Source organism: Spermophilus citellus, assembly GCF_964194105.1.
Source record: "Spermophilus citellus genome assembly, chromosome: 15".
Classification (NCBI taxonomy): Eukaryota; Metazoa; Chordata; class Mammalia; order Rodentia; family Sciuridae; genus Spermophilus; species Spermophilus citellus.
In genome coordinates, this window is record NC_138195.1 from 47,150,442 (window position 1) to 47,165,087 (window position 14,646).

Consider the following 14,646-nt stretch of genomic DNA (forward strand, 5'->3'; position numbering starts at 1 on the left):
TGTGTCACCATGCCTGGCTTGGTCAACTGATTTTTGATGAAGGAAACAAGACAATTTAATGGAGAAAGCACATTCAACAAATATTATTGGAATAATTGGGACACCCACATGCACAAAACTGAACCTTGCACTGGGTGTGGTGGTGCACCTGTAATCAAAGTTACTTGGGAGGTTGACAAAGAAGAATTGCCAGTTTGAGGCAACCCTGGGCAACACAGCAAGACTCTGTGGGATGTGGTTCAGTGGTTAAGCACCCTTGAGTTCAATCCCAGGTACAAAAATAAAAAAGAAACAACTAAACCTTGACTCATACCGTATATCTTTTTTTGTGGGGGAAAAAACACTGAAGATTGAACCCAAGAGTGCTCTACATCCCCAGTCCTTTTCATTTATTTTTGAGAGAGGGTCTTACTAAAATGCTGAGGCTAACCTCAAACTTGCAATATCTTTGGCCTAGCCTTCTGAGTCTCTGGGATTACAGGCATGCACTATACCTATATTTTATACTAAAACAACTCGAAATAGATCATAGTCTTTAATTAAAAACAGAAAACTATAAAATCTACAAAAAAGCAGGAGAAAAAAATATAATTAGGCAAAAATTCCTTAAATACAACAACAAAAGCATTATCCATAAAAGAAAATAAAGAAAGAATAAAAACAAGCCAAAGATTGAAAGAAAATATTTGCAAATCACAAGACAGAAAAATGACAAGTGTGTGTGGAAAGGCAGGGAGAGAAAAAGAGAGCAAATTTTCAAAACTTAATAAGAAAAACTACCCAATTTTTAAAAAATGGTCAAAAGATCTGAACAGAACTTCAAAGATAGGCAGCAAACACATAGAAAGATATTCAACATTACGAATAACTAGGGAAATAGAAATTAAAAACATACTATATACTTATTAATTAAAAACATACTATACACTTAATAAAATAACTAAAGACCAACACAAAATTAAGCCAGGGTTGGGATTATGGCTCAGTGGTAGAGCGCTTGCCTGGCATTTGTGAGGCACTGGGTTCGATTCTCTGTACTACACATAAATAAATAAAATAAAGATCCATCAACAACCAAAAAAAAATTATTTTTAATTATTTAAGCCAGGCATGATGGTTGGGATTGTAGTGCCACTTCCACTGGAGGTTAAGGAAGGAGAACTGCTTGAGCCCAGAAGTTCAAGGTTAACCTGGGCAACATAGACATTACCTCAAAACAAAAACAAAAACAAAAACAAAATAAACAGCTAATAACAAGAGCTTACAGTAATCAAAGAAACTGGAACTCTCCTAAATTGCTGATAGAAATGCAAAATCACACAGTATGTAGTTACTAATTAACTTAATATTAAATATACCTTTACCATATGATTGAGCAGTCTCAATCCTAAATATTTTACCCAAAAGAAATGAAAACATATATTCACACAAAAACCTATACACAAATATTTATAGTGGCTTTTTATATAAAATCACCCAAAACTAGAAACAACACACGTGGTGAATGGTATACCTCCATATAATGGACTACTCTGTAACATAAAAAGGAAATAATACTGATATAACCAGGAGAGGTGGTACATGCTTATAATCTCAGAGTCTCGGAAGGCTGAGGCAGGAGGATTCCAAATTTGAGGTCAGCCTCAGCAATTCTGCAAGACCTTCAACAACTGAGCAAGACTGTTTCAAAATAAAAAATAAATAGGGGCTAGGGATGTAGCTTAGTGGTAGAGCACTTGCCTAACATGTGCAAGGCCCTGGGTTTCATCCCCAGCACTGCAAAAATGGCTGTATATTGTATGATTTCACTTATATGACATTTTGGAAAAGTCAAAATTACAGTAACAGAAAACAAATAAGCTGGGGCTGGGGATGTGGCTCAAGCGGTAGCGCGCTCGCCTGGCATGCGTGCGGCCCGGGTTCGATCCTCAGCACCACATACCAACAAAGATGTTGTGTCCGCCGAGAACTAAAAAAAAATAAATAAATATTTAAAAAAAAAATCTCTCTCTTTCTCTCACTCTCTCTCCTCTCTCACTCTCTCTTTAAAAAAAAAAAAAAATAAGCCATGAGTTAAGTGATGTAAGGAGCTGACCACAAAGGGATAGTACAAGAGTGTTGGAGTTGTTCTATAATGCTTTGTTTTGTTTTATTTTGCAGTACCAAAGATTGAACCCACAATCTTATGCATATACTAGGCAAGCATTCTACCACTAAGTCACAAACAACCCTAGTCCTTTAATTATTTTATATCTTAATTATGGTGGTAATGTAACTACCTATATGCATTTGGCAAAACTCACAACTTGGGACAGAGATGTAACTCAGTGGTAGAGCATTTACTCAGCATGTGTGAGGATCTGGGTTCAATCACAGCAATACACACACACATAAAACCAACCTCAGAACTCTACAGCAAAAAAAAAAAAAAAAAAAAAAAGGTGAATTTTATGTAAACTGACAAAGATTTTTAAAAAATTAGGAGTTCCCATATCAAAATTGAAAAATAAAATAAAAATAAAAAGGGATAAGATATGGTTCAATGGTTAAGCACCCCTGGTTTCAATCCCTAGTACCAAAAAAAAATAAAGCAAAACACATTCTAGCTAGGCAGAATGGCATATGCCTGTGACCAAAGCTGAGACAGGAGTATGGCAAGTTAAGGCCCATCTGGGTAACTAAGTAACAAGACCCTATCTCAAAAAAAAAAAAAAAAAAAAAAGATTAAAGGGATAGAGATGTATCTATGTGGCAGAATGTTTGCCCACATGTGTGTGGCCCTGGGTTCAATCCCCAGTACCAAAATAAATACATAAATAAATGGAAAACACATTCTAAAGAATCAATTAAAAAAGAACAGCTAGGTACGTTGGCACATGTCTGTAATTCCAGCAACTCAAGAGGCTATGACAGGAACATCTCAAGTTAGAGGCTAGCCTCAGCAATTTAGCAAGACCCTGTCTCATAATAAAAAGGTAGTGGAAATGTAGCTCAGTGGTAAACACACCTGGGTTCAATCTTCAATAAAAAACTTTCCCAGGTCCTTCCTCTACAGAAAATGTCTGAACTTTAAATCTCATCTTCAATAACACAATCTGGCCTTAACTTACCTTTTCTATTTTTCTCCTGTTTCCCTACGTAAACTTTCTTCTGAATGTGTTTTTTTTTTCATTTTTATGACCTCATTAATTCTGTTTTACCTACTTGGGCTGCTCATTATCCTTCCTCCCCTCTAGGTAATACAGTTTCTTTGTGAAACCTTCCTTGACCAACCAAGCCTAAAGGGATTTCTCCCATTTCTGAACTCCTAAATTTACCTAATTTCAAGGGCAATTAATGTTTCTAATATACCAATGTTTCCAGGTACCTCTCTCTTCTCTACTCTCAGACAGTTAGGGGCTATATACCACCTCATCTGAGAATGGGGAATATGTGAAGGTCAGAAGCCAACAATGATATATTCTAATTCTTGATTATTATCACAGGATTTTATAGTTTCTTTAATTTGCCATATATCCCATCTATTTATAAACTGCAATTCTAATTAAAAAGAATAATTCTAAATATATATATTTTAAACTTTCCATACTATCTCTTCATCTTATAAGGCAAGACATTCTAATATTAATGTGACTCATTATCAATATAAATACTTAAAGGGATATCACATTTTGAAATTCTAGTGAGACAGTTCTGTGCAAATGCAGTCAGGAGCACTACCTTTAGATACTAGACCAAAAAAAAAAAAAAAAAAAAAAAAACAACAAAAAAACTAAATACATATTATTTGTCCAATTTGTTCCTAAAGTTGTTCATATAGAAGTTTTTAATATAGAATCTTGCTTGGGGGCTGGGGATGTGGCTCAAGCGGTAGCGCGCTCGCCTGGCATGCGTGCAGCCCGGGGTTCAATCCTCAGCACCACATACCAACAAAGATGTTGTGTCCGTGGAGAACTAAAAATTAAATATTAAAAAAAAAAATTCTCTCTCTCTCTCTCTCTCTCTCTCTCTCTCTCTCTCTCTCCCCCCTCTCTCACTCTCTCTAAAAAAAAAAAAAAAAAGAATCTTGCTTGGTTTTTATGCTAATTATGTGATGCTTAAGAACATCACCCATTGGGGCTGGAGATGTGGCTCAAGCGGTAGCGCGCTGGCCTGGCATGAGTGTGGCCCGGGTTCGATCGTCAGCACCGCATACAAACAAAGATGTGTCCACCGAAAAAACTAATAAATAAATAAAATTCTCTCTCTCTCTCAAAAAAAATAAAAAATAAAAACCTTACAGTCAGGGCTGGGTTGTGGCTCGCCTAGCACGCCGGAGGCCCTGGGTTTGATCCTGGGAGGGAGGGAGGGAGGAAAGAAATCATCAAGAATATCTCAAAGGATTGAAATTATTAAAAAAAAAAAAGAACATCACCCACTTATAAATAAATAGAAGAATGCTAGAGTAGGGGAAGGGAAATAGGGGGAGGGAGGGAGGAAGGAAAAGAGGAGGCACTGGGGACTGAAATAGAGCAAATCAAGTACCATACACGATTATGTCAAAATAAACCCAATTATTATGTATTATGCATTTTTAAAAAAATAATAAAATAAACTAGGTATGGCGACACATGCCTGTAACTCCAGCAGCTCAGGAGGCTGAGGCAAGAAGATCAAGGCCAGCCTCATCAATTTAGAAAGGACTTAAGCAGCTTAGGGAGACACTGTCTCAAAATAAATAAAAAGGACTAGAATGTGTCTCAGTGGCTAAGGTGCCCCTAGTTCAACTTCCAGTACCAAAAAATAAAAAGATAAAATTAAAAAATAAAGAATTTCTACCACCTGAAAATGGCAACTAAGTTGCACATGCAAATTTATCCAAATTTAAATTAAAACTGTTCCACAGCCTATTGCCTGACTGATTTTGCTCTGGCTGTAGCAGTAGCAGCCAAAAGGCTCATAGTATCCTGAAGCAGCCTCTGGAATAAATTATTGCTTACTACCAAAGTCTTTCTGCAGAAACTATCATTATCCTTATCCATTTTTACTCGTTTCTGGTAAATTTCAAAAATGTACAGAGTAATCAATCCTGGTGGAAAGAAAAGAAAGTCTATCATAGTCTTATCACTGTTGCTTTTAACTCTAAAAAAGATACAGCAACCTATATTTTACTATTACTGAATAAACTCTACATAAATAAACTTGTTCATAAATTCTCATATTTAATTATCATTACTACCTAGTTCCTGGGATTTATGACTTCAAAACACCCTGTATTACTTTGTTGGTCATTATTGTGCTGTCCCTAATATCAGGTAAACTTCTTGGAAGGTAGAAGGCGAATTTGGGAAGGAAAAATTCCATCATTATTACCTATTTCCTGGTATAGTAGAAGTACTAAGTTAGCTGAAAAACGCTGGCCTCTTATGAGCAAACCAAATCTGAAAAATGCTGGCCTCTTGTAAGCAAACCAAAAATCTTTTCCTGCCTGATGATGAAAAACAGTGGCCCCAATCTTTACTGCAAGGCCCCACACTTAAAGGCACACTTACCCCCACACTTAAATACACTAATGAAGTTTAAGCTTCAGGGCTTCTCCCTTGCACAGGCCCTCAAAGCCCAATATCTTTTTTTTTTTTTTTAATGTATGCTAGTATGTATGTATATATGTATGTATGGCAATACTAAGGATCAAACCCAGGGCCTGGAGCATGCTAGGCCTAATATTTAATTATCTTTTTTTTTTTTTTTTTTTCCCTTTAAAGAGGATTCCCTGAGCAAGGTATGGTGGCACATGCCAGCAATCCCAGCTACTAAGGAGGCAAAGGCAGGAAGATCACATGTTCAAGGCCAGTCTGGGCAGCCTAGCTAGATTCTGATTCAAAATGAAATTTTATAAGGGTTGGGAATATATTTCAGTGGTACAGCACTTGCCTAGTATATATGAGGCACTTAATTCAATACCCTGTACTGGAAAAAAGGGGAGGGGGGCTTCAGACCCCAGAAAATCTGAATCTTTCCATATTAGAGAAATTAGGCTTTTAAAGTATATGTTACATGAGAAATTACATAATTCAAAAAGCCACTTCGAATTCAGTAATACTTATAAATTTATATTTTATTAATCAAATAAGTAACTAATATGTTATTCACTAAATAAATTTTGCTAGTATAACATACATCTAAATTATGATGTTCGTTTTGTATTTAGATTCTGAATTCTTTGTGGCTACAGTATTTCTACAAGGGATCCAAAGTCCACGGGGATACTACACAGTAAGTATACACAGTACCGTACAGTCTATTATCATTTTTCTCAGGCCTAAATAATAAACTGGACTCCAGTTATAGCCACCCCAATATCCTCTCCCCACCCCCGTATTCCTCACCAACAAAGTCAGCTTCTTTTAGCCTGTATTTCTAAAAAAGCCAAAAATAGTCATTTAAATGAAACTGGCTTGGGCATCAAGGGAGATGAGGCCTGGAAGGACATTGAGTCAGGAGGAGCCCGGCAGTAGGGTAAATGAGGTCCAGAGATCTATAGCACAGGAGACTACATGATAAACGGGACTAAGATCAATAAAGACTAAACAAGATTTATTCCTGCAAAATCTGGGGGCCCTTTGATGAAACCAGGTATTATATGCAGAACGCTTAGAAGAGGATAGATCTTTTCAGGGAACTTACTTTACAATGACTAAAAGAAGCTCATGAGTAGATAAAATTAATTCCATGTATAGAGAACTATATAACATTTAACCAAATGTAATATCAAAATACCTCCACTAAGATATTTATTGACTACAACGGGAAAGACGGTAACTTTATAGTGGAGAAACCCAACACAAACCACCTTAACCAAGTGATCAATGTTAAAAATCAACAATGATATAAATACTGACATTATGAATGCCATGATATGATGCAATAAAAAAGATGTAACTCTTTCTGTGGTATTCTTACCTAAATAACATAATCTCAGTCCAATCATGAGAAAACAGACAAATCCATATTAAGGCTTATTTGACAAAATAATCAGTGTTCTCCAGAAATGTCTCACAAAATACAAGAGACTAAGGACAAAAAACACCTATAATGCAATGAGTAATCCTAGGTACACAACACTAGGACAGAAAAAGAACAATGGTGGACAAACTGGTAAAATTCAAAAAAGGTTTTCAATATAATTAAATAATATTATTGTACCAATATTAATTTCTTGGTTCTGATCTTTGTACTATGGTTATTTAAGACAGTAACGGGGCTGGGATTGTGGCTCAGTGGTAGAACACTTGCCTGACATGTGTGAGGCACTGGGTTTTATCCTCAGCACCACATAAAAAAATAAATAAATAAAATAAAAGTTTTTAAAAAAAAGACAATAACATTAGAAGAAGCTAGGTAAAGAATATACGAAAATGTTCTATACTCTATTTGGAACTTATAAGTCCAAAATTGGTTCAAAATAAAGAAATTTTAAATTGTATAAATAAATCACTCAGCAACTCAGTGAGATTGCTCTCCCTCCCAGTTTTTTTTTTTCCTCAGAGCTTAATTCTTAGGGAGAGAAATAAATAGATGGATTTTTCATAAGTTTCTCTCATGATTTTATTCTTATCTGCTTAGTCTCCTGCTAGCAGAACAACAAATAGCAAACTAAAAAAAAAAAAAAAGAATCAACTGAACCTATTTTTTTTAAAGAAAGAGTGAGAGGAGAGAGAGAGAGAGAGAGAGAATTTTCTATTTTTTTTTTTTTTTTTTTTTTTTTTAGTTCTCGGCAGACACAACATCTTTGTTGGTATGTGGTGCTGAGGATCGAACCCGGGCTGCACGCATGCGAGGCGAGCGCGCTACCGCTTGAGCCACATCCCCAGCCCCCAACTGAACCTATTTTGACAGATCTTATAGATTCGTGCCACAATTGCAATTTTTCTTTCTTTTTTTTAATATGGTTTTTTAGTTGTAGATGGACATAATATCTTTATTTTATTTGTTTATTTTTATGTGGTGCTGGGAATCAAACCCAGTGCCTCACACATGCTAGGCAAGCACTCTACCACTAAGGCACAACCTCGGCCCACTATTGAAATTTTTCTATCAGGGAGGTCCCTCTTCCCTTTAGCAGTGCTTGGAATCGAACCCAGGGCCTTGAGTGTGCTAGATGGATCTATAGCCCCAGTCCCTATATTGCCTTTTCTTTTCAGTGCTAGAGATCAAACCCAGGCCTTGCACATGCTGAACAAGCATTCTATCACTGAGCTACATCCCCAGTCCTTATTTTTGATACTAACATATCCTGTCAATAAAATTAATTCCTAATTTATAAAATGAAATTAAAAATGTCTGGTACTGGCCAGATGCTGGTGTAATTCCAGCAGCTAGAGAGGCTGAGACAAGAGGATCACAATTTCAAGGCCAGCTTCAGCAATTTAGCAAGGTCCTAAGCAACTTAACAAGACCATGTCTCAAAAAAAGAAAAAGAATATCTTGTACTGGCACAAAACTTGAGAATCATTGGACCTTACCATCATTTCCAGCTTCATCATCTACTCAATTATTCACTGATCAAATTTCATTAGATTACTATTTCCTTTCATTTCATTTTACTCTCATTGTCACTGCTAAGGTTCAGATCCTTACCACCTCTGCACCACTGGACCACATTTACCACCATTTCCAGGATCTTCTTCTACTCACTCACTTATTGATAAGAGTTATTTCATTGGATTTCTATTTCCTTTCATTTTATTCTCACTGTTGCTACTAAGGTTCTGATTCTCACCACCTTTGAATCTAATGCTTCTCACTCATAGTCCACCTCCAGGTAAAGAAGACTCCTTTCCATATATTGAATACATGCTGGACTCTATGTTCTCATTGCTTTTGCTCTAATATGACCTCTATCTTGAATGCCTTTCTTCTCCACTTCCTCTTGTTAAAAATGATACCTATCCTATAAAAATAGCTGTATCAAAAGACCTCAGCTTCCCCAGCGGAGGCAGGAAGATCACTTGAGCCTAAGAGTTCAAGATTAACCTGGACAACATAGGGAGACTCTGTGTCTGAAAATAAAAATAATAATAATAAAGAAGGAAGGTGGTGAGTTCAGCGCACACCTATAATCCTAGCGGCTGTGAGGCTGAGGCAGAAGGATCATGAGCCAGCCTCAGCCAAAGCCAGCCTAAGCCAAAGCCAGCCTCAGCAAAAGCGAGGTGCTAAGCAACTCAAGGAGACCCTGTCTCTAAATAAAATACAAAATAGGGCTGGGGATGTGGCTCAGTGGCCGAGTGCCCCTGAGTTCAATCCCCTGTACAAAAAAAAAAAGAGGAGGTGGGGAGGGAGTGAAGAGGAAGAGAAAGAGGAGGGGAGAAAGGGAAGGAAATGGGTGGAGTGGGAGGGGGCATCCTAGGTCTTCTCTATCACCTTTCCAATTTCAAAATCTATTACATTCCTCTTTGTTTTCTCAGTACATGTGGAGCTTACACTACAAATTCACATGTTACCTCATGTTTCAGTTATTCATATACATGGCCATTTTATTATGTATATTCCTTAAGAGCATTGCTCTACAAAGTTTGGATATAATAAGTATAATTGAAAGAAAAAAACTTTTTGTTTAAAGGGATAAGTACCTAAAACAACCAATCCCAACATCCTAATAAATTCTGACTCTCCTTAAATAAAATAATCCACAAGCTGGGCCACTGGCTTGTACCTATAATCCCAGCAGCTCAGGAGGCTAAGACAGGAAGATCCCAAGTTCAAAGCCAGCCTCAGCAACCTAGGAAAGCCCTAAGCAATTTAGTGAGAACTGTCTCAATATTAAAAGTTAAGAAAGAAAAAAAAAGAAGTGAGATATGGTTCAGTGGTTAAGTGCTCCTGGGTTCAACCTGATACCAAAAATAAATAAATAAATAGATAAATAAGTCCACAAAAGTCCATATCTAGCTTGAAATCCTAATAACTTTTTGTAATGGAATCAATATTTTTTTAAGATTTTTTGGGGGGGGGGGGGTTATTGATAGACCTTTATTTTTTATTTATTTATATGCAGTGCTGAGAATCAAACTCAGTACGTCACACATGCCAGGCAATTGCACTACCACTGAGCCACAACCCCAGCCCCTGTAATCAATATTTTTTTTGTTTCTGACTCGAGCTTGGAAATAGAGACATGGTGGACACAGTGGCTCATGCCTATAATCCCAGCTACTGGAGAGGCTGAGAAAAGGGATCACAAGTTCAAAGCCAGTTGGCAATTTAATGAGGTCCTGTCTTGAAATAAAAATCAGAAGGTAACTACTTATTCTTTTTACCACTGATTAAATAAAGCAATGTATCTTTTTTAAAAGATTTATATTCTGTAAATAAAAATTGGTTGTAACAATAAAATTGGGTACTAACAAAAAAATTTTTGAAAGGGCTGGGGATATAGCACAGTGGGGTCCCAGGATTCAATCCCCAGTACAGAAAGGAAGGAAGGAAGGAAGGAAGGAAGAAAGAAAGAAAGAAAGAAAGAAAGAAAGAAAGAAAGAAAGAAAAGAGAGATAACCATATTATAGCCATTAAAAAAAAAAAAGTGAAGGTATTTGTTGGTTTATGAGCTGGTTATCTTAAACTCCCCACTGAAAATTATTCAACTCAAACAATTTCCTAAGTGTTAGACTTTGGCATCTTTAAATTATTATATCATGTACAATAAGAACTATATGTTGATAAAGGACAGAAAGCATTACTTTTCCTATTAAAGCACTTAGAAAACTGTTAATAACCAATTTATCTGAAACAAGATGAAGAAAAAATAAAAACAAAAGACATTTTCATTTTGTTAAAACCGACAAATGTACCAACTAAGAAGTGAGAGGTACAGGTCCAGAGCTATGTAGAAAATTTCCCACCTCTATGGGAGGCAGCATGGTAGCAAGAAGAACATAGCAATTAAAAGTTCAGCTTCTAAGCTAGCATAATGGCACAAACCTGTAACTCCAGCGACTTGGGAGACTGAGGCAGGAGGATTGCAAGTCTGAGGCCAGCCTCAGCAACATAGCAAGGCTCTAAGCAACTTAGTGAGACTCTGTATCAAAATAAAAAATAAAAAGGGCTGGGGATGTTACTCAATGGTTAAGCTCACATGGCTTCAGTCCCTGGTACCAAAAAAAAAAAAAAAAAAAAAAAGAATAAATAATAATGTAGAGTACAAACCCAAATACTATGAAAACAGGGGAAAATGTAATCTAAAAACAATGCAATCACAATACAATTTGCCTAAACTATTATAATAACTCCCTAACTATTCCCTCCTCTCTAATCCTATCTATACAGTATTGCCAAAAGCAAACTTTGATCAATCACATTTAACTCAGAAAACTTCAGTGATGCCTGGCACAATGGTACATGCCTATAATTCCAGTAGCTCAGGAGGCTGAGGCAGGAGGATGGAAAGTTCAAGGATAGCCTCAGCAATTTACCAAGGCCCTAAGCAACTTAGTGAGACCCTGTGTCTCAAAATAGTAATAGAAAAAAAGGTTGGGGATATGGCTTAGTGGTTAAGTGCCTCTAGGTTCAATCCCTGGTACAAAAAAAAAAAAAAAGGAAAGAAAAAAAAAACTTCATTGACAAAATATAATCTAAACTTCTCAGTTTTGAACATCCTTCCACAATCTTTTCCAACGCACAATTTTATCCTCTTCTATCACTACTCTTAAAATACACAAAAAGAATGGTTTCATGTATATGCCCAGCATTTTGCTAAATAAGGAATGCTATCTCCTTCCCATCCCCATCTTCCCAGTCCTACCTAATATGAGCAATCTCTTCCCCTCAACAAACTTTGAAGACAGAAACTTATAGTAACAAGGACTAATAATCTTACCTCATTAGGAAGAAGTAACCATTTATATTAATTTATTTCCCAAAGGATTATCTTTTTAAATATCATTCCTCATCTTTCCTTACTAGGAACTTCATTAATCAGTAATTAACTAGTACATAAGTATTTTATTAAAATGTAGTATAGAAAGTTACACTGCCTAACACTCGATACCTGTTAAGTAAAAAAAAAAAAAATGAAGAACTAAGTATTGTGAAATATAACAAATTCCCTGTTTCAGTTTAGAGATAACTTAGTTATAGGTATAACCAATCACCTCTCTAGTTCTTCCCTGAATCTCCTGCCTAAATCATACTTATCAAACCTAAATCAGGGGCTAGGTCATAGCTCAGTGGCAGAGAGCTTGCCTAGCACCTGTGAGGCACTGGGTTCAATCCATAGCACCACATAAAAATAAAAACAAATAAAATAAAGGCATTCTGTCCATCTACAACTACAAAAAAATTTTTTTAATAAGCAGAAATTTTAAAAAAATAGCCAGGTGTGGTGGCACACACCTGTAATCCTAGCAGCTTGGGAGGCTAAGGCAGGAGGATCTAAAGCAACTCAATGAGACCCTGTCTTGAAATAAAATACAAAATAGGGCTGGGGGGCTGGAGATGTGGCTCAAGCGGTAGCGTGCTCGCCTGGCATGCATGTGGCCCGGGTTGGATCCTCAGCACCACATACAAAACAAAGATGTTGTGTCCGACGAATACTTAAAAAAAAAAAAAAATAGGGCTGGGGATGTGGCTCAGTGGTCGAGTGCCCCTGAGTTCAATCCCCAGTACAAAATAAATAAATAAATAAATCAAATCAAATCATACTTTGTTTTTCTAAAAGATCTATGAAAGAATAGAAGAAAGACACTCTCCTTTATGGTTAGTAGAAAAAAAACAGGGCGTTCTTTCTCAACTACATAGCCAATAGAGGCAAAGTCACAACAGGTAAAGGAAAAGAGTTTTGATAGCAACTTATTAGGCTCCTAAGTAGCAAAATTATAACCATGAATTCCATAAAGTTGTCTTATATAACACTCTGGTTCAATTATTTTTGAAATAATTGAATAAATTAAATAAATAAATAATAGAATTATTTTTCTAATTTTTAAACCATTAAGGAATGCTTTTTTAAATTTAATACTTGATTTTAACTATGCGTTATTTAAAAATCATGAGCACATCAGTACTCAAGTTATTTCAGCACAAATAATGAAAGTATGATGCCTGTATCAACAAGTGGAAAATAGGACAGAAAGGCAATGACAGCACCAGTTTGACTCATATCTGCTGGGATAACACTGGTACTGAATGGCACAAGCAATTCCAGTATGAGAGAGCAAGCACATGACTGGGAAGGTGACAGAGGATACCAAAGGAAAAAAGACATCTAAAGAACCACTCCTCAGTGGGGGCAGTGAGGGCAGGGAGAGGAGAGATGAGCAGGGATATACTGAAATCTTATAAAAGCCTTTACAGTATTCAAATGAAAACATGCTACCTAACTCCAAGTTCTGAGCCAGTTCAAATCCTAGCTCTTCCGCTTACAACTGAGGGGCCACATCACTCAGCCTCTCTGACTCTTTCAGCTACAAAATTATAACATTAACTATCATGTAATGAACATCAGTGGATATATAGTATGCATTTTAATTCTCAGAATTAACCTGCTACTAAGTAGGAATCATTTTCTCATTTTGCAGTGTGGGGTAAACAAGATTTTCCTACCTACGTATGACTCTCCCATGTAAACAATACTGCCTAATAGAGTATTCTTACTGGGAATTGGTAGAAAATTCATAGCATTTAGCATTGGACCTAGTACTTGCCTAACAGGAGCTCAGGAGATCACTATTGTACAAGTGCAACCTGCATTTGATTAAGTGACACAAATGAACAGCAATAAAATTCCACAAACAAGTTTTTCCTCAGAGTATTAATGGTACCTATGGAAAACCCAAGGCTTATCACTTATAACTCCTTGAAATACCAAAGTATCATCTATTTGGTCAAACACACACACACACACACACACACACACACACACACACACAGTTTCTTAGCTGAAGATCAAAACATACAACCTAAAGAAAAGCCCATTATGAAACATTATTAAAGTGATATTTGACTGAAACTGAATACCAAATATCAAATATTTTACTCAAGAGGTTTATAGATCTTCTACCTCAAAAGAACAGGTACTGGGGCTGGGGTTGTGGCTCAGTGGTAGAGCCCTCATCTGGTACGTGCAAGGCCCTGGGTTCGATTCTCAGCACCACATAAAAATAAATAAATAAAAATAAAGGCATTGTGTACAACTAAAAGAAATATTTAAAAAAAAGAACAGGTACTAAAGAACAAATTTAACTTCCAAAAATAATTCCCAGAAACATCTGCTACCCAGAAATTTTCAGAATATCACTTCCCAGAATTGACAACCTATTGCCAAAATCTCAATAAAGTCTGCCAACATCATTCTGGAGAAAAAGAATCGCTTTGATTCTAGAAGTAAATGCTACCTTCCAGTTAGCCACAACATAGGCTCTTCATTATTTCTCTAACTAGTATTTAATACTGAAAAATAAATACAAAGACTGGCTGGGAATAGAGCTCAGTGATATAGTAGTGCTTTCCTAGCGTATGTGAGACCTTGGGTTTAATCCCAGTTCCACCAAAAAAAAAAAAAAACAAAAAAAAACAAAAAAAACCAGAGAGAGGAAAAAGAAAAAAAATCCACAACCTTCTCACAACTTTCTGTTTAAAGAAAATTTTAAATATTAAACTCACAAATTCTTTCCT

General features: G+C 36.2%; 1 protein-coding gene across 5 annotated transcripts in view; it reads right to left on the reverse strand.

Moving 5' to 3' along the window:
- USP54 (ubiquitin specific peptidase 54) overlaps positions 1 to 14,646 on the reverse strand; it is a 133,750-nt gene that overhangs the window by 77,344 nt on the left and 41,760 nt on the right. The gene's annotated exons all lie outside the window — the stretch shown is intronic.